Source organism: Xenopus laevis, chromosome 3L (genome assembly GCF_017654675.1).
Source record: "Xenopus laevis strain J_2021 chromosome 3L, Xenopus_laevis_v10.1, whole genome shotgun sequence".
Classification (NCBI taxonomy): domain Eukaryota; kingdom Metazoa; phylum Chordata; class Amphibia; order Anura; family Pipidae; genus Xenopus; species Xenopus laevis.
In genome coordinates, this window is record NC_054375.1 from 17,019,034 (window position 1) to 17,045,568 (window position 26,535).

The 26,535-nt window shown below is 43.5% G+C and overlaps 1 long non-coding RNA gene across 1 annotated transcript; it reads left to right on the forward strand.

Annotated features, from left to right (window-relative positions):
- Nucleotides 1–20,677: 20,677 nt before the first annotated feature.
- LOC121401408 lies at nucleotides 20,678–23,125 on the forward strand. Its single transcript, XR_005966214.1, has 2 exons — nucleotides 20,678–22,143; nucleotides 22,185–23,125. It is a non-coding gene; the product is annotated as an uncharacterized LOC121401408 (long non-coding RNA).
- The last annotated feature ends 3,410 nt before the right edge of the window (nucleotides 23,126–26,535 follow it).

The window sequence follows — 26,535 nt, forward strand, 5'->3', positions numbered from 1 at the left end:
TTCCAGAAAACAGTAGTACTGGCCCACAAGAAAGTAAATACATGGTCTAAATGGACTCCGCTGTGGGGAAATAAGAGTTTGGAGCAATTCCAAGCTCTACCAGATGCTAGTTCTTGGGTTAATGCCCAAATTAAACACCTAGGGAATATTGTAGGACAAGGAGAGCTCAAAAATTTGCCCAACTTAAGATGGAATTTGATCTAAACAATCACATGCTGTTTAGATTCTTGCAGACGCGACATGCATTCCATGCTCAATTCCCAGAGGGAACTTCACAGATAGCTGAACAGACTCTGGAGTGGTATCTACGTAGACAAGAGCTCTCAAAGCCCCATAGCTGGTTTTACACCATTTTGTTGCAAGGCCAATTCGACCCTATTAATAATATATGTCAAAAATGGGCACAAGACGTCCCATCGCTGGATAAGGAGGTCTGGGTGGATATAATTAAACAAATTCCAGAAACAAATATATGTATTAAAGATCGTTTTATTCATGTCAAATTTGTAAACAGAGTGTACTTGACGCCACACAGACTGGCACGAATGTATAACGGTTATCCTGATAGTTTGTCTTAAATGTAATGTAGAAAGTGGTACTTATCTGTCAGGACTTACCAGTATAATCCAGACGTACAAGGAGCCGGAGCAGAAGATAATGAACCCACAAGCGCCTCACACAACCGCTACCCACCTGGAGTGGAACAGGGAGCAGGGTTGTGGAGAGTAGCCAGTGAGACGGTCAGGGAAGTACAAGGGATTAGGCAAAGTCGTAGTCAGGAGATCCGAGGTCAAAAGGCAGGCAGCAATATTCGTAAACGATAAACAGGCAAGAAGGTCGAGACAGGCGGCGGTAATCAAAGTCCGGGTTCAGGCAAGGGTCAATAATCAGGAATCCAAGTTCAAAGTCGCTAGGGTTTTAGTCACAATAACCTAATAACCAGGCAATGCATGTTAATCTGGTTTGGGTTTAAATACAAAAGCTTTGGCGCCAAACTAGCGTCACTGCGCTGACGTCGCGGAACTGACTCCAGTACGTCCGTCACGGGCGTTTCCGCCTACGTCCTTGCGACCGTCGCCGGCGTCCCGCGTCAGACGCCGACGCGCATTAGCGCGCCTGCGCCGGACAGGACGCAAGCGAGCGTTTTCACATTGCCCCCCATCAAGGAGCGGCCTCAGGACGCGACCACCAGAAGGCTTACCAGGGTGAGTTCCATGGAATTTCTCCAACAACTCTGGAGCGTGGATGTTAGACGTTGGTTCCCAGGAATTCTCTTCCGGATCGTAACCCTTCCATCTTACCAGGTACTGGAGCCGCTTGCCTCTTAGTCTGGAATCCAGGATCTCCTCAACCTCAAATTCTTCCTGACCGTTGACCACCACAGGTAGCGGAGGAGGAGCCGAACGCCCAGGAAATCAGAATGTTGAGGCCGGTTTTAGAAGAGCAGCATGAAACACTGGATGGATGTGCCAGGAAGCTGGAAGTTTAAGTTGAAAAGCCACAGGATTGACCTGGCGAATAATAGGGAAGGGACCCAACTTCCTACTGGGACAAGAAAGCTTAAGGTTAACAGTTGATAACCAAACACGGTCACCCACCTTGAACTCTGGGTCACCTCTCCGTCTCCGATCGGCATAAACCTTGAAATTTTGTTGGGCCTTCTTCATGTTTTCCTGGATCTTTTGAAAATTATTGGATAAGAAAGTTAATCGGTCTTTGACAGCATGAACTAGAATGTCAGAAACAATGGCAGAGGGGAAAGTTACTGGATGAAGACCATAGTTTGCGAAGAAAGGGGACTGATTGATTGAAGAATGATGGGAATTATTATAAGCGAACTCGGCTAAAGGAAGAAGATTCACCCAGTCATCTTGGAGGTATGAAGAATAACATCTCAGATATTGCTCGAGAGTCTGATTAGTTCGTTCGGTCTGACCATTGGACTGAGGGTGAAAGGCAGAGGAAAGGGACACCGAAATTTTGAGTGCTCCACACAACGATCTCCAAAACTGAGAAGTGAATTGTGGTCCCCGATCCGACACCACCTCATCCGGAAGGCCATGAAGTCTTACTACTTCCTTAATGAAGGTATCAGCAGTCTCAGAGGCAGAAGGAAGTCTAGGTAACGACTTGAAATGAGCCATTTTAGTTAAACGGTCCACAAAAACGACAATAGTCGAACAATCACAAGACAATGGCAAATCTGAAATGAAATCCAAAGAAACCGAACCCCATGGACGAGAAGGCATAGGCAGAGGTTGTAGAAGACCAATAGGCCGAGAATGAGAGTCCTTGGACCTAGAGCAAACTTCACAAGAAGTAACAAATTTAAAACAGTCTTTAGCCAACCCAGGCCACCAAAATAGTCTCTTAGCCAGGATAATACTTTTCTTGATACCTGGATGACCTGCCAATTTAGAATCATGAACATTCTTGAGGACCTCTAAGCGCATTGGTTCAGGAACAAAAATTTTACCTTGATGAAGAAGAAGACCCTCCTTGGAAACTAATGATGGTTCAGAGAGATTTAAGGAAGCGTCTTTAATTCCATCAACCAGGGTTGACTGTAGCAGGAGGAAATTATTAGAGTTTAAAATCGTTTCAGGAACCAAAGAAGTCTCATCTTCAGACGAAAACATACGGGACAGAGCATCTGCTTTAACATTCTTAGACCCAGGTCAATATGTGAGATGAAAATTGAATCTCATGAAGAATAAAGCCCACCTTGCTTGTCTAGGTCTCAACCTCTTGGCCGAACGTAAATACTCCAGATTCCTATGATCCGTAAAGATGAGGATTGGATGTTTAGACCCTTCAAGGAGATACCGCCATTCTTCAAGTGCTAACTTAATGGCAAGTAGTTCACGATCGGCAACATCATAGTTACATTCGCTCTTGGCCAGTTTACGGGAAAAAAAAGCAAAAGGATGCAGATCCTCTTGAAACCCAGCTCTTTGCGATAACACAGCACCCACCGCGAGTTCTGAAGCGTCAACTTCCAGGATGAAAGGAAGGGAAACGTCAGGATGATGAAGAATTGGGCCTGAAGTGAAGAGTGCCTTCAGTTTCTCAAAGGCCGCCTGAGATTGTGGTGACCAACAAAACCTTTGATTATTACGAGTCAACTCAGTAATTGGGAGAATAACCTGGGAAAAATTCTTTATAAATTTCCTATAAAAATTTGCAAAACCAATAAAACGTTGGACAGCTTTCTTGGAAGATGGAATTGGCCAATCAAGAATTGCAGAGATCTTCCTTGAGTCCATCTGAATTCCCTGCGGAGAAATGAGAAAACCCAAAAAGTCCACAGAAGTTTGTTCAAAGACACATTTCTCAATCTTAGCATAAAGCTGATGAATACGTAGACGAGCCAGCACCTTTTTTAAATGTGATCTGTGTTCCTCCAAAGAATTAGAAAAAACAAGGATATCATCCAAGTATATGATGACGAATATGTCGAGGAAGTCTCTGAAAACATCATTGACAAAATGTTGAAACGTTGCAGGAGCGTTGCAAAGACCAAAGGGCATGACCAGGTATTCAAAATGCCCATAACGAGTACGAAAAGCCGTCTTCCACTCATCACCTTCTCTTATTCTGACGAGATTGTATGCGCCACGGAGATCCAGTTTAGAAAAGATCTTAGCCTCCGCCAAACGTTGAAAAAGTTCAGGAATAAGAGGAAGTGGATAACGATTTTTAACAGTAATCTTGTTCAGATCCCGGTAATCAATGCACGGCCTTAACGAATGATCCTTTTTTTCAACAAAGAAGATCCCAGCCCCTGCTGGAGAAGAAGATTGTCGAATGAAACCTTTGGCCAGATTCTCATCTAAATAAGAACGAAGTTCCGACAGTTCAGACTCGGATAACGGATAAACTCGTCCAAAAGGAATCTGAGCCCCTGGAAGAAGGTTAATAGGGCAATCGTAAATACGATGAGGAGGCAACTTGTCTGCCCCTTTCTTATTAAAAACGTCCGTGAATTCCCAGTAAGCTTGAAGAAGAAGATTATGAATTTCGGAGGCAGGAGATAAAGAACAGACTCTATTGAAAGAGAAGATGCATTGAGAGGAACAAAAATTTGAAAGGAAGTTCACTTCACCGGTAGTCCAGTTGATGGACGGGTTGTGTTTCTGCAACCAGGGTAAACCCAGAATAACGGGAAATAAAGGCGAAGAAACCACATCAAAGTTCATGACTTCAGCATGCCCTTTATTTAACACAACAAAAAGTGAGACGGTCTCTTGCACCACAGGGCCCGAGGTAATCAGAGAACCATCTGCCACACGGAGGGCTATGGGGTTCTTTTTGGACTGGAGTGGGATCTGGAACTGTAGCGCCAGTTTATTATCCAGGAAACACCCGCTGGCCCCAGAATCAAGAATTGCTTGAAGCTCTACCCTCTTGTCTCCCCACTGCAAAGATAAAGAGACAGTCAGGAGAGGCACGGGAACATGGCAACTGGAAAAGTCTCTTTCAAAAATCCTCTTACCCGTTGGACGAATCGGACAACCCCGAAGCAAGTGACCTGCTTGTCCACAATAAAGGCAGAGGTTGAGTCTGCGACATCTGATCCGTTCCTCTGGAGTTAACGCAGATCTAATGGCTCCAATCTGCATCGGCTCTGGGGCTGTACTGAGGACGGGTGGCGGAACAGCTGGAGGAAAAGTGGAAGGCATTCGGATAGGAGGTGGAGCGGTTGGTAACATCCAAGACTGAGGTGGAAGACCTGCTCTCTCTGCCTCTTCTTCCTCTCTGCGCTCCCTGAGCCTCCGATCGAGTTGGATGGCCAGACAGATGAGGTCCTCCAAACTGTCAGGAATGCCAGTACGGGCCAATTCATTCTTTAATTCGGAAGAAAGGCCGAAGCGATACTGGTTTTTAAGCGTAGCCGGATTCCACTCCGTGTCATCTGCCCATTGCCGGAATTCCAGGGTGTAGTCTTCCGCTGGGCGGCTACCTTGCTTCAAGGCACGCAGGGCTGCTTCAGCAGTGGTGGCTCTGTGAGGATCGTCAAAAAGAACTGCCATGGCATCAAAGAAGGAGTCTACTGTGGCCAATGCAGGACTGTGGCGATCCATCAGACGAAAGGCCCACGTCTGTGGTTCTCCCGTAAGAAAAGAGATAATCACCCCGACCCGGGTCTGCTCAGAGGGATAGGTATGAGGCTTGAGCGTAAACAGCAGCTTACAATTGCTCCTAAAGTTCCGGAACAACTTTCGGTCACCCGCAAACTTCTCCGGAAAGGCCACCTTAGGTTCCGAAATTTCAGACGTGATCACCTGGACTTCCACTGGAGCCGGAGGAGTTGCAGCGGCCGTGGAAGGGAGAACAGCCGGTGGTTGGGTCCTAATGTGCGCCTGTAGCTGAGCATAGCCACTTTGCAGCTCCCGGACTGCTTGCGTAAGAGAAGATAGTTGTTGCGTCAGGACTGCAAACGGGGACGCCCCTTCAGCTGGATCCATCTTTTTGGCCTGCGCTGACATCACGGAACGTCCGTCACGGGCGTTTCCGCCTACGTCCTTGCGACCGTCGCCGGCGCCCCCGCGACCGTCGCCGGCGTCCCACGTCAGACGGGACGCAAGCGAGCGTTCTCACACTTATCTGCATGTATTCTGGGAATGTCAAAAACTACAGCGATACTGGGTCGCAATTCTTGGGTTTATAAATGTTTCTCTTGGACTGCCAGCAGTGCGAACGCCTGCATTCTGTTTGTTAAGTCATTTTGAGGACTTATCATTACCCCAGGGTGACAGACTATGCTTACAACAGCTCCTGCACTACGCCAGGAAAGCCATCTTACTGACCTGGAAAGCACCTGAGCCTCCAACGTTACGTTTCTGGATAAAGTTGATTGATGACATTCTTCCAAGGCAAAAGCTGATTTATGAGGCCCGGGGATGCCCTAGCAAATTTGGGAAAATATGGGACAGGTGGCTGGCTGACCCACAAACAGACATGGCAGGGTGAAAAGGTCTAAAGAAACTATAAATTGTATAGCTCAGTCATATTCATGTACCGGTACCAGGGGACTGCTCTTCAATGTCTTCTAAGTCTCTTCTTCTCTCTCTCTTTCTATTCTATCAATGTTAAAACTCAATAAAGAAAATCTTAAAAAAAATTTAGTGGAAACAGAAGTAAGAGTCTGGATTGGTCAGAAAAAGTGGCACTTACCACCAGATATAGTAAACAGTTTTTCGAAATATCTAAAGTTGTAAAAAAGTTTTTACCTATCCTTTATGGTGATTGCCACTTCTTCAAGATATTGGATAAATGTTATCCCTAAACAGGCTCATACCCTGAAGGACATGCTATCGCCTAGTCACTTTAGATCAGAGGGTCAGAAATGGGACTTGGGGCCATTAGCATCGACAGGAAACTATAAATGTGGGAGCCGCAGATGTATAACCTGTAACCATATGAAAGTTTCCAAGAAATTCAAATCGACAGTGACAGGGAGGGAATTTGATTTTAAGGGATACATCAACTGTAACACCACTTTTGTGATCTATTTGATTACATGTTTGAAGTGTCAGAAGCAATACGTGGGCTGTACGGACTAGGTCATTGAAGGAAAGGGCAAGAGAACACGAGTCAGATAAAAAAAACGAACAGCACAAAACTAGACATTTTGTTACATGTAATGGGGGAGATATAGATTTCTTCTCCATTCAAGGGATAGAGAGAGTAATATTGGGAGTGAGAGGGGGAGATCATTTAAGCCTTTTAGAAAGGAGAGAGGTGTTTTGGATTTTCCATTTCGGGACACGTTTGCCCTTAGGATGTGTTTGACGTTACCTGCTACATCTGAATGAGACAGAACAGAGATTTGCTGTAATTATTCGTTATATCTTTACTAGAGAATCTTCAACAAAAGAATTTAGTGACAGCTTTTATAGTTAATAATTTGTGCAAAGTGACTGATGTAAATCATGTTTTGATTTTATACATTTTTAATATGACATGCTATACAAGTGTTTAATTAACATTGTTAAAATCAATATGTAACTCTAACTTGTAACATATGATATAGGATAGGATACGAATGCCCCACAGAGGCGGTTATGGGTTTATATTAAGAAAACAGGGTTAATCCCCTCTGAATTTTGATTGATTTTAAAGTAAAATGGGAGGGAGTAACAGAGTTTAAAGGTGGGCCATGTGGGTCAGTATGTATCAAATTTTTAATGCAAATATAAATAAATATTTTGTTTTAACTAATCAAAAGCCTTGGGACATATATATCTTTTGATATAACTTTTTTGCATGGTGATTGCCTTTGGAACTGGGGCAAGTCCCTCTGGCTTGATTGAGGATATACAGAAATCAGACCTGGATTCCCGACTAAATAAAGATATACAGAAACCAATTTAAAGCCAACTTCCCATGCCTTCTTTTCCCAACATGCAATATTTCTCAGGCATTTAACCCTATGTGCAATTCTTGAATTTTTAATAGTCCAATTAAGGAATATTGACATCTTTACATCTTAAAGTGTAACAAGTGCAATCCATATTAAAAGTATAGCTAATGGGATTACTAAAACCGGTTTTAGAATAAGTGTAAAGAAATCTACATCCAATAAGAAAGGCACATATCCATGTTACCATTGTGGTCATTGCAATGGGGTCATAAAAGGGGAAATATGCCAACACCCCACTCTGGGCCATGATATCAAATTAAAATAGTTTGCAACATGTGACACTGAAGTGGTGGTGTATTTACTAAAGCAGAAATCATAAGGCCCCCTACATCATTATTTTCGGGGCCCCCTGGGCCCCACCCACCCTGGCGCCCAAGTCCCGCCCCAGACCCCGCCCACTCCACATCACAGTTAAAAGACCACACAGACATCAGTGCTAAAAAAGTAACCCCCACACACACAAGTTATAAAAAGCTATTGATGGTCAGGGCCCCCTTATAAGTTAAAAAAAAAAAAATATTGGCACAAGGGCCGCCCATAAAAGTTTTTTTTTAAAAAGCATTGGTCACAGGGCCCCCCATACAAGTAAAAAAAATTGGGGCCCCAAAAAAATATTTTTTAAAAAAACATTGGTGCCAGGGCCCCTCTTACAAGTTAAAAAAATTGGGGCCCCAAAAACATATTTTTTAAAAAAACATTGGTGCCAGGGCCCCCATTACAAGTTAAAAAAATTGGGGCCCCAAAAAATATTTAAAAAAACAAATTGGTGGCAGGGGCCTATAGAATATTAAAATAATACATCGGTGGCCAGGGGATTAAAAAAAAAAAAACACTAATTGTTCAGTAGAATTGAACTCATTGCTTCAGGATTTCAACTCCGCCTCCTTTCGTGACTTCGGGTCTTTTCGCCGCTTCAGGACTTCGGCTCTTTTTGGCACTTCGGCTTCGGCTATTTTCGTGGCTTCGGGTCTTTTCGCCGCTTCGAGAGTTCGGCTTTTCCGCACTTCCGGCTGTTCGGCTGGCCGCAGATCTTCGCTGCTGGCAAGGGTGGCCCGGCTCTTTCTAAACTGCAGCACTGCCCTTCATGCCCGGGACACTTGTCCCCCCTTACCCCCCCTGATGGCGGCCCTGTACTAAAGTGCCCGTGTGGCCTATGCTACGTGGGTCAGACCTCTAGCTAGAGCCTTCAAAACCAGAATGAACAAACATAAGAGTAGAATAAGAAATTTCAAACCTAAAGTCAAAGGGGAAGGAGCCACTGTAGGTCAGAAAAAGAGAAATTCAAAAAAGAGACCCTATTAGCAAAACATTTTTATGAGGCAAAACACATCTCACAACTCAGATGGAAAAATACATAGGGAGAAAGGTGAGGTTGATAAAAGGTCTTTATTGAGATGGGATGCGTTTTGGATTTGGCAGTTAAAAACACTTACACCGAAAGACCTCAATGAGAATTTTAGCTATACGTGTTTCTTATGATAGACACGTTTTTAATCTTCCTACGTGTTTCTATTTTTTTACAGATAAGAACTACCGGGTGATAACTACTAAGGGATACTAGAAATCCCACAGGCAGTAAGGTATCACGTTTAAAGGAAACCTGTCACGATTTAGTTAACACTAGGAAGGCAATAAAACTGTTAAAACAAACCACATACCTCAATTAATTCAACTCAAATCTCACTAAATCTCAATTTATAACTACTTTTGGAAATGTCCACGAGATACTGACTGAAGCCCAGACTTTCCTGAAAGTCAGGAGAGCAAGGCATCATGGTTAGAATCAGCCCTGCACACTCCTCTCGCGATATCTCCAGTTTCTGCAGTTGTCAGGGGCTGGAGGACTACAGGTCGTGAATTTGTATAGGAGTTCAAAAGCACACAGAATGGGGAAGCACATCGGTAAAGTTTATCAGCACGGAGGAGGGAGAAGGGAGGGGGTGTCAGATAAGGAGCTCCGTTTGCCGGCATTACAGAGCAGAAGTAGCAGCTAAAGTTTAACTATAGTCCTGCTGCTTTCTGCTCTAAGCACAGATAGTACTGGGAAGCACAACATCGGTAAGGTTTATCAGCACGGAGGAGGAAGAAGGAAGGGGGTGTCATATGTCAGATAAGGAGCTCCGTTTGCCGGTATTAGCAGAAGTAGCAGCTAAAGTTTAACCATAATGCTGCTGCTTTCTGCTCTTCATGTAAACAATTAGTCTACTCTTGACAAGCAAAAGTATTGAGTTACTTTACCCTTCACACACACTTTCCTGATTTTTATATTTAACCCTAAATCCCAGCAGTGTCTTTATTTATTATTTATTAATTTTATTATTTATTTATTTTATTAGGCACATTTTTATTTTGGGGTTGACTTTAAGCTAAAGGGGGCTCATTTACTGGGCAAATGTGCACCTGGGCAGTAGCCCATAGCAACCAATCGGTGACTGGCTTTTTACAGGCAGCTGCAGGTTGCTTTGAAAGCAAACATTTAATTGGTTATTGTCCAGGTGCAGATTTGCCCAGTGTTTATGAATGGGCCCCAAGAACTGCACAGTTTTAGCAGGTTTTAGCGTTTCGGTAATTTCATAGTTTATGAGATTTTTTAGTAAAAGCCCACACAATCTGAATAGAACATTGTGTTTCAAACAATCCTAATAGAATAACAAGTGTTGGTGTGACATGAGTGGTACAGAGCCAGTCTATCACAGAGTATACTCTATCACTAAGCATCCATGAGATTTGGCAGTTTGGCACAATCCACACACAGAAAACAAAGGGGTCCTGTTTCAACATGGCAGCGCCTATGAAGCACTTTTTACATGTAGGAGATTTTCTAATCCGTTTCAGATATAGACAAAAACAGCTGACTAAAGGGTTAAACTAAGGAGGGAAAAGATATATATTACTTATGTCTCAAGGTGACAGGTGCTCTTTAAATGTAATTACAAAAATTTTGATGTATTGTAACTGATTTTTTATAACAGTGTGACAACAGAAGTAAATTTGTAATTTTTTATACACAACATGGAACATATTAATATGGATTGCACTTGTTACACTTTAAGATGTGAAGATGTTAATTTTCCTTAATCAGACTATTAATGATTTAAGAATTGCACATAGGGTTAAATGCCTGAGAAATATTGCATGTTGGGAAAAGAAGGCGTGGGAAGTTGGGTTTAAATTAGTTTCTGCACTAAGAATAGTATCCTGATGAAGGGAGGTTGTTTCCCCCCTGAAACGTTGATTTGTTTGGTGGCATAATAAAAGGGGCATACTCCCCAACTGCATAATCTTGTGTGTGTGCGGATCCGTTTCTACACTTGTACATTGCTAAGGGACCCGGCCGGGCCAATGGAAGAACGCACCACCATTGCAGTATTGTTAAACTACAGGTGTGCGGTAGGAAAATTACATTGCATCCTTTAATAACATTGGCATGAAGCATCATTTTTACCGGACAGGTGGCAACCCTATATGCAGGGTGTGTAATGAGGTGCTGTGTAAAGCATGTGAAGTGTGATGGGTGCATGTGTTTTGAAATGCATTTGTGCAATGTCAGTCTGCTTTCATTATCTGTGTATCATTAGTTTAGTTTATGATTTAACCCTTTAAATGCCACAGAACATAGAATCACCAAAGTTCCACAGAACATAGATTCTACTTTCTGCAGCATTTCTTAGTGGGGAATCAAAGGAGCAAAGATGAAAGCCGCTTCTTTGCTCCCCACTCCTAGGCAACAAGCAGAGCGGGGGAACAAGGGGCCCCTGGGCCATCACGAGTGCAAGAGTGACCTTCAACTAATTATTTAGATCAGTACAAAAGTAACAAAGATAATTCCCAGTACACAAAACGGTCACTGACGCTATCGTGAAAGAATGGAAAAATCTGGACAAATGGCTATCCAATGATAAGCATTTAGATACACTATATCCCATTGCGCAAGCCCAACTCAACAAGTGGGACACTATAACTAAAGTTGATGCATTGGTGGCCAGACTCGCAAAGTGAAGGACTACATTCCACTGGAAGAAGGTACTGTGTTTGAACGTGCGATGGACAGAAAAGCAGAAAATCTACTCCAAAAACATTTTCTCTGCTCTTCCACTACCTTTAAACCAACAATAGCGTTGGCCTGTGTCTCCAGAACCCTACTCCTGTGGCTGGAAAAGCCCTCAAAGACCAGGAGGATCCAGAATTTGATATGCAATCACATCAGTGTATGGTACTTAATGCAGTATATCTTCTATGTGACTCAACAATGGATATTCTACAATGGATAGCTAGATCATCGGCTCTGTCCATAGCCGCTAGATGGGCCCTTTGGATGAAAACATGGAATGCCTACCCAGCTACCAGTCCTGTTTACAGGATCTTCTCTATTTGGACCACAATTGGACTCTCTCATATCCAAAATTACAGGAGGGAAGAGTAACTTCCTTTCTCAAGAGAAGAGAACAAAACAGACCTATTTCAACTCCAAACGGTCCTTTAGTTCCAACAACTTTCCACACCAACATACCAATGCCAGCCTCATAGGCTGGGAAGGCATATTGTAACACAGGACCATACAGGGCAAGTGATCCCCCAAAGAGACCCAGCTTCATATCAATATTTTACAGCTACAAGCAATTTATCTGTCTCTCAGCCACTGGTCCTCACTATTAGGAAACCATCCAGATCCAATCGGACAAAACCACCGCAGTGACTTACATCAACCACTAAGGATGCACCAGAAGGAATTGGATTTTACAGAAGAACTACCAGAAGAGTTGTATTGTGTCGCACCATTCATCTACCATAATTTTAGTGTGATAAAAAGAAGACATTTTATGGAATAATTCAAGGTGAAGGAAAATTCTTTGTGCGTCTTTTTAAATAAATTAATTGGTATCAAACATCTTTAATCATTCATGTGGTCAAATTTATGATGAATTCATTGAAAAATAAATAAATATAAAGTGCTTCCAGTTATAAAGTGCCCTGTATTAATTACTCTAATAATTAATTGTGAGCAAACATCATCTGCTATGCTATGCTAAAACGTAACATTTAATTGGTCAGTTAAAATCAATGGAACAATTCATGGGGTTAAAACACTTAAAAATATTAATGATGTGTGGACCTGGTCTTGCCGGGTAATACTGGGTAATAATGGTGAAAAAATAAATCCCACCTAGGTCATAACATCTGACCACAAAAAAAAACCTTACTGAATAAACTTGCTATATGGGAGGTATGGAGATAGTGGGCAAAAGTATGGATTCAATTCAGATAATGAACAGTGCAGCCGGTATTCATTGGACTTGTATAGCTACACCTGCCAATAAAGTGTACTTTGTTTCACCGATATGCCATAGGGATGACCTCTAACACTCTTGTCTTCTCAGAGGCACCTAAATGTCTCCACACCTTCTTAAAGGGGTTGTTCACCTTTAGATGAACTCTTTGTATGATGTAGACAAACATTTTCTGAGACGATTTGCAATTTGGTTTTCTTTTTTTATTATTTGTGTTTTAGTTAGTTAGCTTTGTGTTCAGCAGCTCTCTAGTTTGGAATGTCAGCAGCTGTTTGGTGCTAGGAACTTCTTTACCTTAGCAACCGGGTAGTGATTTGAATGAGGCATCTATTAAAGGCCGTCTCAGTTAAAATGTTAGTGTTACTCTCCCTCTGTTTATCCTTTCTGTTCTCTTCCCAAACTATACTGTCTGCTCTGGGACTAACCCTCCTGTCCCTGTGCTGCCTAGGGATGATCCAAGAAAAGGGGATTTATTGTACTCACCTTTAGATTCTTCTCTTGGAGTCCCGTCACAGGAACACAGATCCCCACCCTTTTCTGTACTTCTTCTCCCTTACCTGTTTCAGCTGTTCTAGTAGTAACTGATGGAGATTAGGTTAATGTGGGGGAAAGGGAGGGTCCAGAGGGGAGTACCCCTGCATTCTTTAAAGTTAAAGCCATCCTGCCTCCTAAAGGGAACAGCAAATTAACCCTATTGTCCCTTTGCTGCTGTGACTGTACTCCGAAAAAAGGATCTAACGGTGAGTACAATAAATCCCCTTATTGCATTTTAGCAATTTTATTCCATTGGGCATTGTCCTTATTTGTTTGGTTTTGTTCATGGAAATTCTTTCTGCTGTGTATTAATTTGGGGATCTATGAACATCAAATAGATTGGTAAATCTATGCATATTGGTAATCAAACTGTTCAATAGACCCCTGGCTTTATGCTGGTATATTACAAAATATGGTACATATAATGGGGTAAAACATAAAAAAAGTTAAATGTAGCATAGCTTTGCAGTTTGGTAGTTTGCAGTAGAAAGACATATTTACCAGATTTGTCAGAATGTGTACTTTCGGAAAATATATGGTTTTCTGGGGTCTCCATACTGTTAGGAGGTCTCGTGGCACGTAATACACATACTGAGTGCTTATATTGTAGAAGCCAGAAAATTCTGGCTTCTACAATTCATATGCACTATTTGGATTTGGGGGTCTCTGTATGCCACTTAGTTTGGTAAATATATGCATATTGGGCATCAAACTATTCAGAATACCCCTGGCGTTATTTATGATGCTTTATCCTACTACGTTACAAAATGTGGGGTATATAATGGGGTAAAGTGCAAGCTTTGTGAAGTTTTTCAGAAATTGCATGAAAACTGAAAAGTTTAGTGTAGCTTTGCCACTTGGTGCTTTATCAAAAAATAAATATTTACCTATTTTAAATTGGGTAGAATGTGAAGATTATTTGGGATGATTTATTTGCTCCTTTTACCACAGATAATCCAGGCAATATATATTTTTTTGGTAGTAGAAATATATGCCATGAAATGTGTATGCACTAACTTCATTTTGGGGTTTCTATGTCAAGCCAAGTGGATTTTATTGTCATTTTCAGCCATATACAGTAATACAGTACATTTTCTGCTGTCCTCACCACCTGCTGCAGGATCTTGCGATCCGATCCAGAGCAGTTTTCATACCAGGTAGTGATGCAGCTGCATAAAATGCTTTCAATAGACCCTCTGTAAAAGATAGTGAGGATAGATGGTGGAAGGTGGGCTTTTTTCAGCTTTCGCAGAAAGTAGAGACGCTGCTGTGCCTTCTTCACTAAAGAGCTGGTGTTAAGGGTCTAGGAGAGGAATTTGGTACTCTTGACGATTTCCACCGGAGATCCTTCAATGTACAGTGGAGAATGATCCCCACACGCTTTGGTAAACCCATGCCGTCCCCCCTCCTGCTCCATGCTTTTTACTTCTAGTGTGGAAAGGGTGGAGGAGGGGCCGCTTCACTAGTGCAGCGTACGCTATTGCCCTCGCTGCACTCGAAGAGCCGAGTTTCAGTTTTAAAAAATGGAAATTTGGCAAAGTTACCAGAGGCGGCTTTTTGCACCTTGCCTCATGGCTGGAGCGGTCCTGGGTAAACCTATGCACAATGGGCAATGAATTGTTCAGTGGACCCTTAGCAATCATAATTTGGATGTTTTTTATCGGTATGTAATCATACCAGCGAGATAATTTGCTAGAAATTTGATTCTTTGAGGCAATTTTGAGGTTGTCACCAAAACCGCCAGTTTTGAATAGGATGGCATGGGTACCATGTATACTTTCCAAAACTATGAGGTGGGGGGTTTTCTGTGTTTTTACCCCACAAAATCTAGTAAATGTGTCGATTTTTCATTAGCTGAAGTGATCTACAGGACTCTTGTATGCATTAACTTCATTTTGGGGCCTCTAAATGCCAGATACTTTGGTAATCCTATGCACAATGGGCATCAAACTGTTTGGAGGACCCCTGGAATTCATATTTAGGCAGTTGCTTCTTGCTACCTAATACTGTGTGAGAGATAAGGAGCTGCAAGATAAAAGCTTTGAGGTGATTATTCTGAATTTTAATACATTTTTATAAAAACGTAAAAGTTCAGACAAGCTCTGATGTTTTGTAGTTAGGAGTAGAGAGACACGGTTACCCATTTTGGATTCACCTGAATGTGAAATATATGTTTTTCTGGTATAAATCCCTATATCATGAAAAATAGCATTTTTTCTTTTGTTTTAGTATTTGGAGCTATAAATCTTTTCTCAGAGGTGGAATACACAAAAACTGATTTAGATTTTGAAATCTCAGGTTCTCCAGAAAAAAAAGTATCCTTTTCCTAGTTAATTTAAAGTTTCCCCCTAGAAAGTGCCCCTAAAGTGAGCGAGCACAAAATGTTCCAAAAACCTCTGGCATTTCGTGCAACTGAAATGAGGAAATTTTGCTGGCACTTAAAGGGTTCATTCAGAGAACTAGTTCCTTTTAGTAAATATTCTTTGTTATTGTATTCAGTTTGTTTAGACATGAGCATGTTAGTAATTAAATCATTTTTTCCTATTTTACAGCTGCTGTTGGAATCCCGGCACCCTGACTCTCATTTTGTCTCCATAATTTTCGTTATTTTTGTTCAGTTTACAGTAGTTTTTGTTTTTCAGCAATGGAAGTGCTATTTATTAAAGACAGCTATAGTTGTACTTACTGTGTACATAGATAGATGTAGATGATAGATGTTTGATCCTGCCTCCTTTTTTTATTACATTTATAATTAAAACTACCATTTCTGTTTGTAAAATTGTGTGAATGGGGTTAACATAGTTATAATGTAGTTATTATCTTAAATAAAATAGATGTTCTTAACTTTGAGCTGTGCAATAGTATATGTGTTATATTCTTTTCTATTTGAAGTACAATATTTTGGCCTGTTTATTTGGAAAGTGAAAAGGTAGCTATATATACTCAGAAATACACTGCATTCAATTTTTCACTGGTCAGAGTCAACCTCTGTTGACTTTATTGTAAGTCCCAGCTGAAGGCTTTCAGGGGATTTGGGAGCTGTAGTGCAATAAATTTCACACATACAGACAGGGCAGCCATCAGGGGGGAGAGTTGTAGGGGGCCCCGAGGGTAAGGGGGGCCCGGCCATGCCACACTTACTTGATTACCTGTGCCCCCCATCTTTCTGAGAGCTGCTGACTTCAGGAAGGCATGGACATTTAAGGGGCCCTGACCACCAATTTTCTTATAATGTGGGGGGGGCCCTGACCACCAATTTTGGCTACCAATTTTTTTTCTCACGTGGGGTCCTAGCCACCAATATTTTTTAATGGGGGGGCCTGGGGGGGCCCTGGCCACAAATTTTTTTTTATGGGGGGCCCTGACCACCAATATCTTTTTATTTTTTATTAACATGTGGGAACCCTAGCCACCAATATTTTTTTTGTTTTTTACTGTGCGGTGGGGGCGGACCTGTGGGGTGGGGAGGGCGGACCTGTAGGTGGGGCTTGCGGTGGACGCAGCCCAGGGAGCCAGGGAAATTTTGTTGTGTGGGGCCCTGTGATTTCTGATGGCGGTCCTGCATACAGAGACACTATCATAAATAATTTAAAATAATGAAGAACTTGTTTTAAAGGAGAAGGAAAGGTGTTTTTTTCTTGCGGATGCCAAAAGTTAGATTCTATCTACTTACCTGCTCCGATCAGCCAAAAATTGCACCGGTCCAGGTGACGTAGAAATTTTTCATATTTCGCCATATGGCCGCCACCGATGCGGGATAAGCGTCTTTACGACCGACCTTTGCACCTTTGACCGTCGCCCGGTCATTCCGATTCCCATCCGATTTGTGTTCATCAGGCATGACTGCAGCATGCCGGGTGTGGCGCCGGTTGGGATTGAGGAATACAGACCACTGAACAAAGGTGAACTTTTACAAGATCAGTACAAGCCATGCTAAGATCACTGTGTCTGTGTGTATGTATATTACCGGGGGAAGTGCCTTTTGTCCTGGTGTCTTTTGTTTGCCTAGGGAAGTCTACCTTTCCCCCCCCCTCTTCTATGGACATGTGTCTGTGTGCTGGTTCCACCAATTGATTCATAGCATAACATGCTCATTGATTGGATATATTGTAAGACCACCTTTTGTCTTGGTGTATAATAAACCACTGGCCATTGTAGAGGGAGGCAGAATACTGGACCCCAGCTGAGAACGACTGCTGTGACGTTATTTCCGGGGGATTGCGCAACATCACCACACGATACATCAAGGTTTCCGGATTGTCCATTAAGACAAAAGATCATTTATTTCTACGATATCAGATGGCGAGCCTAATGCAGGTGGTTCAATTTTTCCCTTAATTTCAGCAGAATTAAAAGGGGCCATATCTTTTTCGGCCAGCAAAAAGGCCGGCATTGAGGTAAGACCTTTTTGTTTTGATGCTCTCATATTTGAGATATTTTTGCTGTCTGCAAATTGATTTGTGGCCGCTAGGCTGCTGGAATCAGGTAAAAATCTACCAAAAGAACCTTTTGGGTGTATGTGTGGTGTTTTTCAGTATTAACTGCCCAGGTACTGGTTGGGGCATATCTGCATAACTGCTGTGGGGTTTTATTCATTTATTTATTTTTTAACCATAAGGGACTGTTATTGCACCCTGCTGGAGGATCTGTGAGTGATTCAGACCAGTGGAGGGAGTTTCCGTGTATGCCGGGTGGTTGTAGGATAATCTTGTAGCAGGCAGATATGGCCAACAGTATCTAGAGGGGATTTAGAATCATTGTTTTTTCATTTGTGTTTGTTTTCTGTCTGTCTACTAAGTGGTGTTTGTTTTAAAATTGCGACTCTATAGGTTTCATCCTTGAGAAAATCTTTTGTTTGGGAGGATTGTATTGCTTTTATTATTACAAGTTTCAATATTGGAGGTTGGGTAACAATCCGACCAATCTGAATTACAAACCAAGTTTCTAGCCCTTGCTGAGCGCTGAACAGAGGGAGCCTACCCCATTTTTGTCTTTGTCTTTAAGCAAATGTGCCAGCGGCCATTTTGTCTTTGTTTTTGAAACGTTATATTGGGCTATTGGTGGGAGACACATTCCCTGCATATAAACTTAACAGTTGTTCTATTGTATATAATAGATTTTCATCTTTACATTTCATAACAGCAAAGTTCTCTTTGAACTTTTTGGAACATTTTTTACATTTCTGTTATACCTCTCTGCTGTTCCCTGCAGTCTATTGACTCCTACTTCCTCCGGGATAGGGGGTTTTCCTAAGGAAGAGACCATCACATGGTGTTGTAATTGTAATTGTCCTTTTGTGTGAGTGAAGGAAGAGTGTTGCATGGTTTACAACATAAGGCTATTTGTTAACTAGCTGTTTCTCTTTTTATACTCCTTGTTTTCCTGCTCTTTCTCTCTTTATTTTCCTCTCTTTATCCTTCCTTCTGTCCTTTATTCTCCCCATCTCTCTCACTTTTCTCCATTTCTCTCTTTTAAAACACTTTTGCTTACCCACTCTCTCTCTGTGTCTATAACTACCACACTAACTCTTTACCTTGCTTTTGGCTAGCCCTCTTTTCTGTTTTAATCTGTTCTCAAACCAACACATTCTCTGTAGGTTCGGTTGGAAGACATCTTTTCCGTCATTGGAAGTCTGGTAGTGTAAGATAGCTGCTGTCTGCTTATGAAAGTTGCTGTTAGGAAGGAAATTCCTGTTAGTTACGACCATAAGGGCTGTGCTGCGACGTCGGGCTGTATAGGGCGAAAAACAGTGAACTGGTTAGCTTTTTGTGAGGAGAAAAAGTGGGCCAAGCCTACTCGGGTTCATCAATTGTCGCGTGAGCTTTGTTCTCTTTTCTCTTCCCCCCTGAGGTCCATCTAAGGGTGGAAGGTGTCAGTGGTTCGTACCAAAGCCCAGGGGTGGAGTTCGTGGGGAAATAATTGAGGACTGTTCCCTTTCTTGTTTGCTTTCTTGACTTTTCGTCACTGAGTGACCAGGTGTCCGCGGTTCGTACCGGAAGCTTGGGGGACGGAACTTGGGGAGGTGAACTGGGGAGGGGTTTCTCTGTTTCTATCTGTTTTTCTAGCCACTTTCTCTCAAAACCTATTGGCCTGACTGGGGTGACCAGGTGTCCGTGGTTCGTACTGGAATCCCTAGGAAGGTTCAACTATATCTCCCTTGTTCTCATTTCCTGTCGCTCCCTCTCACTTGCTGTCAACACTCCAGGCATTGGGGACTCTTATCCTGCAGTCAGGGCGCTGTTTTGAGCCAATTTAGCATGAGGGATAAGGAAGGTGTCCGTGGTTCGTACCTGTCCGGATCCCTCGGCCGCTGATCCTTCTCTCTGAGTGGGCTACGGTGGATAATGTCCGTGGTTCGTATTTGAAGCCCTAGAGCTATTCAGAGGACGAACAGGTAAGGATCGACGGTGGTCTGCGCGGTGGACGTAGACACTCTAGGTGGACGCATCTACTTGGAAAAAGCTCGAGACTTGAGTATTGGTGTAGGGAAATCTAGGGAACAGAAGGGTACCACTTCTAAGTTCAAGACGGCTCAGCAGCACATGAAATCCACATATGGAGGAGGGACTGTTAAGCCCCTCAAAGATTGGCACAAATGGTCTTCAGGTTTAGAATGGTCCATCCCTAAGGAAGGGACGTTTGAGGTCTGGATCTGGGAAAAGTTCCGGCCCATTCTATGAGTTTCCACTCCCTTATGGCAACAATCCAGGCCATAGAACTGGACCTGCATGCCAGGAAAGAGGCCAAGTCTGCCAAAATCATGGCAGCTCTTGAGCTAATAGTCCAGGACCACCATCCCTATCCTAGGAAAAAGAAACTCACAAACGTACTAATATAACTTGTTTTAATTGCGATCAAAAAGGACATTTAGCGCTCCACTGTCCAGAAAATGAGGACAAGAAAGAACAAAATTCTCCTAGTCCTTATAAAGTTGTTCCTGACCGGCCTCCTGCACATAACTCAAACCCGGGGAAATCTTACCGTAATACGGAGGGCCCCCTGGGAACCTACCATTTCATACCAGACCCTGAAACGGTTAAAACCATCAGAGCTGCTACACAGTCCCATAGCTTCGTCCACTAGGGGAAAGGCAAACCGGTGTCGGCCCATGTCAATCTATTTCTTGAGGAATTGCCATATCCTCTGTTCTGCCTCATTGACACCGGCGCAGCCAGGACTGTTCTAAAAACACAAGATCTAAAAGGCAGGATTCCACTTTCTGGCAACACAACCCCCACCATTGGGCTTACACAGGGCCGCTTATGCCATGAGGCAAGGTGAAACCCTTGCCTCAGGCGGCAGCGAGCGGCCAGTTACAAGGGGCGGCAAAAAGCCGCCTCTTGTAACTTTAAGAGCCGAACTTCCGGGTTTTAACCCGGAAATTCGGCTCCGCTAGTGCAAAGAGCGCTCCAGCGCTCAATGCACTAGCGATACAGCCCCCTGAAACCCGCTCCGACGCTAATTTTTAAGCGCGGAGCGGGAGAGGAGGGGGGCGGCATCTGGGCTGCTGCCTCAGGCGGCAGCAGCCCCAGAATCGGCGCTGGGCTTACAGGTCATCCCGTGACTCTTAGGGAGATGAAACCATTGTACTGCAGGTTAGGTCAACACACCGAAGCAGTCAGATCTCTATTAGTTTCAGATGATGTCCCTATCAACCTATTGGGAGCAGACATTCTGTCGGAGATTCAGGCCAACATCACATATACCCCAGAGGGTGTTGTGGTAACTAGTGTACTCACAGACGAGTTGCTATGTGCAGTGGTGGCAGTCCCGTATACTGGAGAACCTGGTACACATTTGTCCCTGGATGTACTAGCTGAGGTAGACCCAAAGGTTTGGGCAGTTGACAAATATGATGTCGGCTTGCTGCTAGTACCTCCAGCCACTATACGGATTGCCCCCGGTTACATGCTACCAAAATTGCCACAGTATCCTCTGAGTATAGCGCAGATGGACAGTCTCAAGATCCAGATTGATAGATATCTCCAAATCGGGGTCTTAACCCCAACACAATCACCCTGTAATACACCTTTATTTCCAGTAGCAAAAAAAATCAGCCAAGGGTCAGGAAGTCACTTACCGACTGGTCCATGATCTCAGAGCCACTAACAAAATCGTAGTCAGTGATGCCCCGTTAGTGCCTAATCCTCACACATTACTTGCGTCCATCCCTCCTAAAGCTTCATACTTTAATGTTATCGACTAGTCTAATGCCTTCTTTTCTGTTCCACTAGATCCACAGTGTCAATACCTCTTTGCTTTTTCATTCCAGGATAGACAGCTGACGTGGACCCGGTTACCACAGGGGTCCATGACTAGTCCATCGGAATAAAGTTGCAAGCTAAAGGTGGTATTAGACCAGTGGGTGCCAGAGGATCCGGAGGTCGCACTGTTACAATATGTGGACGATCTATTAGTTTGTTGCCCGGACAAGGATTAATGCTACAGACACACTATCTCGCTACTGAACCATCTGGCATCCACTGGGAATAAGGCTAGCAAGGAAAAATTGCAGTTTTGTTAGGAGAAGGTTATTTTTCTAGGCCACTGTATCTCAAAAGGGACCCGACACCTGACAACACAACGGATACAGACTCTCAAAGACTTCACCCGACCTCATAATGCCCGACAGTTGAGAGCCCTTCTAGGTCTGATCAATTACAGCAGAGATTGGATCCCTAATATTTCATTCAAAATGGGTCCTCTCTATACTTTACCCTATGAGACACCATTTAAATTAACTGACGAACACTGGTCAACCCTCCAGGATCTGATCCAGGAACTCTCCAGGGCCCCGGCACTAGGTCTTCCCAGCTATGACCTACCCTTTTATCTCTTTTGTCACGAAAGCAAAGGGCATGCCACTGGGGTACTGACCCAATTACATGGATCCAGGTATAGACCCATCATGTACATTTCCACTGAATTGGATCCAGTCATCAAAGGTTCACCTGGGTGTGTCCGAGCTACAGCCGCCTGTGCTGTGTTATTACAGAAAGTTGGTGACATAGTTTTAGATTCCCCTCTAACCCTTCTCACCCCACACTCTGTAAAATAGATTATCAACCAGGTCCAGACCAAACATCTTTCAGCAGCACGTCTGACCAAATCTGAAGTGACTCTCCTTACCCCTACTAACCTCACACTGAGACGATGTACAATCCTCAATCCCGCATCTCTTCTCCCGACCCATTCTGACTCGGAAGAAGAGGGGGGGACGAAGGGATTGTGACTGACTCTAACCCAACCATGACAGAACCAACAGACAATCACAAATGTCTTGAACTCATGGAACCCGAGACAGAAGCAGTACAACATTCACCTCCCTTAAGGTCGAGGAACGTGACGGGTGGATCCTCGCCAGCCACTGCAAGAAGCTGCTGGACTATCAAGTGCAATGATCAGGTGCATTGTTTCTATATACACTTGTTGTTTAATGTATTTTTGATACTGTTATGAGGAGTCACATCCGAATTTACTGTTCAAGATGCATTTACAATTAGCAAAGACGGCAAATAGGTCCAACTGCTGGGTGTGCTCCAAACCTCCTCCGAGCCAGAGCATCCTGGCGATGGCGGCAGTACATGCCCTTTATGACATCAGGGTGGGCATGAGAAAATTTAGTCCTTCAGGTAGATCAGCAGAACGCCATCTGTCCATAGAATTTAATCAAACATTCTTAGATGGTAATGTCACCTATGGTCTTGATGTCAGCCCCGAGGCTTGTACTAAACTTAGCAGACCCGTGTGGGTATCCGGTCAATTAGGCCAGCCCGGGATTTGTTTTAATATCAGCTCTGGTTTTGGAGCCAAGTCCCTGGGGAGGACCGAATGCCCATCTGGGATAACCATCCAGATCGACCATAGAGTCCCTGACGGTAACAACCTAACCACCAGACATGATTATGTCTGCTGGGGGGGAGGGTGTGACATTCAGGAGGGTGCAGCAATCCCATTATCCATCCAGTTGTTGCGCAATAACCGTAACCCCAATGACCTTTGTGTCTCATTAACTGGGCCCTATTACTTTTTGTGCGGCCTGCCTATAGAGTCGTTCCCCTGAATACTAGAGGGTCATGCTCCTTAGTCAGGTTAGTCCCTGCCTCCTACATTGCCAACAGTCACAAGGACCTGATGGTGCAGAGGAGGGTGAGTGTGGGAAGAAGGACCAGGAGAGAGCTGTTCTCTGCATGGGACCGTGCATGGGCATGGTTTCCGGCATGGACCGGATGGGGTATAGGACTTATGAAGCGGCTAAACAATTTTCCCATCATAATGGACAAGATGTTTAATGAGACAGTCGAAGCCATGAGAGAAATTTCTTCTGAACAACAACAGCTGAAAACCCTTATGCTTCAGGAGAAAATGACTCTCGACTATCTTTTAGCATCAAGGGGGGGTTTGCTGTACCTGGGTGAAAGATACTGGGACAAGGTTCAGGCCCATCTTGACAAGGTGAAAGCATTACAGGGACAAGCACGCGCTATTGCAGAGGAGGGTTGGAACCCCTTTAAAGATTTAGGGGGCTTCAGTGATATGTTGTTTTCTATTGGATCATGGCTTAAAGAAGTTGGAGTGTATGTCCTGATGCTGCCCTGCTTTCTTTTCCTCCTCTATGTGACGGCGAGAATGACCTGTTGTTTGGTGAACCAAGTTGCAAAGAGCCGTGCAGAGGACCATGTGATGATTCCATAAAGAGCCATCGCCTGAAGCATCCGCAACCCTTTACCTCAGGAAGATCAGCACAGGAAGAACCACCACCTTTTTAACACAAATTATGGAGTGTCCCTAAAAGAACCGACTTCTTCCCTTCTTGGAGACTTTTTTTTTTTTTTGGGCTGTTCTTCTGAAAGAAGACATAACCAGAAACCTTGTTTGATGACATCACCTCCCTGAAGGCCAGTCTGGACCTCATGATCAAGATATAAAGAAGATCAAGAATATTAGGCCGGTTCTTCTTGTTAGTGCATTTGTAGTGTAGCATGTTCCCTTTTCTTTCTGTACCCTTTTGAAGCTTTGGTTGGAGTGATTGTAGTGTTAGGAAGCCGTTGCTGTGATGACATATGGCGAAAAAGGAGGGACTGACGTGGAAATTTTTCATTTTCATCGCCATATGGCCGCCACCGATGCTGGATAAGCGTCTTTACGACCGACCCGATCATTCCGATTCCCATCCGATTTGTGTTCATCAGGCATGACTGCAGCATGCCGGGTGTGGCGCCGGTTGGGATTGAGGAATACAGACCACTGAACAAAGGTGAACTTTTACAAGATCAGTACAAGCCATGCTAAGATCACTGTGTCTGTATGTATGTATATTACCAGGGGAAGTGCCTTTTGTCCTGGTGTCTTTTGTTTGCCTAGGGAAGTCTACCTTCCCCCCCCCTCTTCTATGGACATGTGTCTGTGTGCTGTTTCCACCAATTGATTCATAGCATAACATGCTCATTGATTGGATATATTGTAAGACCACCTTTTGTCTTGGTGTATAATAAACCACTGGCCATTGTAGAGGGAGGCAGAATACTGGACCCCAGCTGAGAACGACTGCTGTGACGTTATTTCCGGGGGATTGCGCAACATCACCACACGATACATCAAGGTTTCCGGATCGATTGTCCATTAAGATGAAAGATTTATTTCTACGATATCACAGGGTTTATTCAAGCGAGCGGCTTTCGACATCTTCTCTCTTCAAATTTCCCAGGGCAGGTGTATGCGCAGTAGAACAAAATAGCTGGAGGGGGGGTTTTGTTAAAGTTTTTGTTCTACTGCATGTGTGCAGGCGAGAAAAGAAAGCAGAAGCCGTAAGACGATCGCTCCGTGGTGCTCACTGGAAGAACTCGAGGACAGGTGTAGTTTTCTGCAGCCGAGAAAAGAAAGCAGAAGCCGAAAGACGATCGCTCCGTGGTGCTCGCTGGAAGAACTTGAGGACAGGTGTAGTTTTCTGCTGATAGGAGAACCAGCCCGGGGTGTTAGGTAAGTATATAAAATCACTTGGGGGTGCTTAACTTTTGCCACCCCCTAATTAGAAAATGCCTTTCCTGGCCATCCTCCGTCAACATGAGAAAACACGAATGGGTTATTTCCATGACCCTTAACCTGGACAGAAGGATATTTAATTAATTAACATCTATAAAGCCCGTCCCGGGCCCCAATCAGTCTTTTTCCTTCTGTCCTACCTGGGCAGAGCGTTGGGGGAAGAGGCTTTTTCTTTCCCCATATACTTTTTGTTAACACTCTCTCGAATCTCTTTTGGGATCGGATTACCAGGCACAGTTTTTCTGGAGGAGTTCTCTCTGCCGGTAGCCCTAGCCCGTTATGGCAACTGCGTTGCTTGGGCAGGGACCCCTCTGCGGCTGGGGTTTTTTGTTGCTGTATTCCACAGCTCCGGTTGCGCTAATTACTTCTGTATGCGCGATGATGTCATTTTTTCGCACTGTGCTGTTCCTAGTGTTGGTCACTATGGATGCCACTGCCTCTAAGAGAACCGCTTCCAATTATACTAAGTGAGTGTTTTGTTTGTTATTTTATTTTTTATTCCTCACTGGGAAAATAACTCCTCTTATTCAGTACTCTGCTCTCTTTCTCTTAGTGGTTCTGCCCATTCTGAAGAGCCCAGTAAGAAAAGAGACAGACATGATTCTGAGAGACGCTGTAAAGCCTGCCATGAGCCTGCCATGAGAGATAAAAGAGTCTGTGGAGACTGTTTTTCTGACTTTATATCTAGAGAAGTAGAAATTCCCACTAACAGTGACCCACAACCACTGGAATCTCTAGCTGTTCCTTCTAGATCGGCTTCACAGATGCCTGATCAACATTTGCTGCTTAGTTGGATTAAGGATGCAGTTTCTCAGACCCTTAAAGAGACAGTACTGCCTAATTCTCAAACTGCTCTAACCAATGTTCCTGTACAGGAATTTTCTTCAGATGAAGAGGCTTCTTCTCAAGAAGAGGATGAGGATGAGTTATCCTCTGTTTTTGACCAAAAACATTTAAATCCCCTTATCAAAGCTATTAGGCATACTTTGTGCGTTGAAGAACCTGAGCAGCCTTCTACTTCTCTTCTCTAAAAAGAAGAAACCTGTGTTTCCTATCCATAAGGGAGTAAAGGATTTAATACAACTGGAGTGGAATAAAGTTTCCAAGAGAGCTCGTGTGGAAAGAAAAATTGAAAAATTATATATTTTTACTGATGAGATGCTGGAAATTTGGGATACTCCTCCCTCTGTGGATGCACCTGTTGCCAGGCTGTCAAAAAAGACTGCATTACCAATTGATGATGTG